Source organism: Etheostoma spectabile, chromosome 5 (assembly GCF_008692095.1).
Source record: "Etheostoma spectabile isolate EspeVRDwgs_2016 chromosome 5, UIUC_Espe_1.0, whole genome shotgun sequence".
Taxonomy (NCBI): domain Eukaryota; kingdom Metazoa; phylum Chordata; class Actinopteri; order Perciformes; family Percidae; genus Etheostoma; species Etheostoma spectabile.
This window is the reverse complement of record NC_045737.1, coordinates 26,214,847-26,217,225: the sequence shown is the minus strand read 5'-3', so window position 1 is coordinate 26,217,225 and position 2,379 is coordinate 26,214,847. Positions and strand designations below refer to the sequence as shown.

The 2,379-nt window shown below is 36.3% G+C and overlaps 1 protein-coding gene across 3 annotated transcripts in view; it reads right to left on the bottom strand.

Moving 5' to 3' along the window:
• Positions 1–2,057, bottom strand: part of kiaa0825 (KIAA0825 ortholog) — a 121,380-nt gene extending 119,323 nt beyond the window's left edge. For all 3 annotated transcript variants that reach the window (XM_032516561.1, XM_032516562.1, XM_032516563.1), the window contains exon 1: positions 1,670–2,057. The gene's annotated coding sequence lies outside the window, so the exon portion shown is untranslated. The remainder of the gene's footprint in view (positions 1–1,669) is intronic.
• Between the last annotated feature and the right edge of the window lie 322 nt (positions 2,058–2,379).

Below are 2,379 nucleotides of genomic sequence, written 5' to 3'. Positions count from 1 at the left end.
GGGGGGGGGTCCTGCTACACTGTACTGCCTTTGACTGAGTATCTTCTTTGCAATAAGTCCTGCCTGCTTAGAGATGGGCTTTAGTCTCATCAGATTTCATACACTGTGAGTTCCACTCAATTTAGAAGGCACTTATCTTTTTAAAATACATTGCTCACTTTTCCCCTTTACTACAGGGAAATATGTGTACATATTATCTTCTTAAAATATGTTGTGTAAGACTGTTCAGAAATTGCAGTGCAACAACTTGAGCAATGATTGGCCTACAATAATGGGATGAATAATACATGACCTAATTCTGATATTGTTTACTTGGCATTGCTGTTTTGTGAAAAAATCATCATTCTACAGTATTAAAGTACCCTGAGTAATGAGACAATTACAAATATTGAAAAAAAGACAATATTGTCACACTGGAGCAGCCCATATTGTGTAGCTTGTATATCAACTGTCATGATCTCAGTAAAATTAAATACTCCCATCCTAAATATACATTTACTGTAGGAGAACGTCCATGAACATGAGGTTTTACTACTTGTATTTGATATCTGCACATGTGATGAAGCGTCTGTCAAGTACAAAGCAAATATATCACTTCATCAAAAACTGCAAAGGTGCACAGTGCTTAATAGGGCTGCAAATAACAAGTATTTGTATCATCAATACCTCCAACACCTCGTTTGAGTGAGCAATATATTAGTTTGTAAAATATCAGATAAAAGTGAAAAATATGCAATATACTAGACTGGTGAGTGAAATCAATTAACTGATTGTCTTGTCCAACCAGTGGTCTAAACTCCACAGGTATTCAATTAACAATAATACTTGATAATAGACAACTTTATTCAGGACTTTTACTATTGATTATCAAAATTGTTGTATACATATGTATATGTATATGTATATATAAATAAGAGTTGACAGGTCTAAGCAACACATCCCTTGTTTGACTATGAGAAACATCCAGACCTTCTAGATCAGATTCTTCATTTACTGATCAATCATTTCATCCATAGAGCGTCAGAAAACAGTAAAGGGAATAGGAAATAGAATAGAATACATGTTTACTGTCCACCAGGGTGGACATTATTCTTTGGCACACCAGACGTATAAGACAGATAAAACATACAGACAATTCAGACATAGTAACTGGAGTATAAAAAGATGAAATGAAATAGACATCATAATTGATTTCAAATTAAGTAATTTCTTGTTTTGTCCAACCAACAGTCTAAAACATAAAATTATTCAATTGAAAAATAACATAAAACAGAGAAAAGTGGTAAATAATCTAATTTGACAAACTGGACCCAGCAAACGTTTCGTATATTTGTTTCACATACAACTTAACCGATTAATCAGTTAGTAGCATTACTGCTCATTTGATAATACTTTATTGGTACAGTTTTATCCAATATAATCTTGTTTAACCATAAAGAGATTTTTGTAGATCATGTAGAGAGAGTGACTATATGGCAGAGAGTACCTGCTTGTTGTGCTATTCGGATCACAGTATCCCTCCACAACAAAGAATTGACACCCACCATACTTGCTCATTTGGACAGGTTATCTGTAACTTTTACAAAATGTGGCGCATGCGTCACATGTCTGCATTGATTCAGTGTTACTTTGGGCGACAACATGTGTAACGTTATAACGTGTATCTTACCTTTTACAAGCTCCTTTATATTCGTCTCTCGTTTAAATGTCAAGTTAGGGAAAATATGACCGGAGTCGTTTGCCGCCACATATTGCTGAGATTTGGCTGCGACAGCTATTTTTAGCCATAACAAAATGACAAACCAAGACAATTCCACAGCAGATACAGGTTAATGTAATTATCGGCACTGTGAAGGGGAGCGTATCTTTCGCTGTCAATAAACGCTAACTGAGCCGTTTCTGTAAACAGCCGTGCGGTTTCATAAGCATCCTCACTGTCAGAATCAGGGTATTGTTATCGGTCGATCAAACATCCCCGGTAATCAATCGGTGCTGTAACGTTATGATTTCCAGTTATTCTCGTTATTTCCGGGGACAGAAAGCGTCCGTGACAACAACCTGGAAGTAGCTCTATGAAAACTTCCGCTCGCTGGAAGATTCCAAGTGACAAACCAAATGGGGGGAGTTACTGTAAATTGTTGGACATACTGTTTACATTAATTAAGCTGGACAATAGTTAGATGATATGTTATACAACACAGGATATCATTAGAGTGTTACGTATTTTCAATCGAAGATATAGTTGTTTAAGCGTTGCAACAGCGTACACAATACTACTATTTGACGATTCTCCCCTCCAAAATAGTTAGATGCCGTGAATGTGTCAACACATGGCGGTTGGGCAGTGATCTCGCCTGATGGATCAAACACACATAGCTA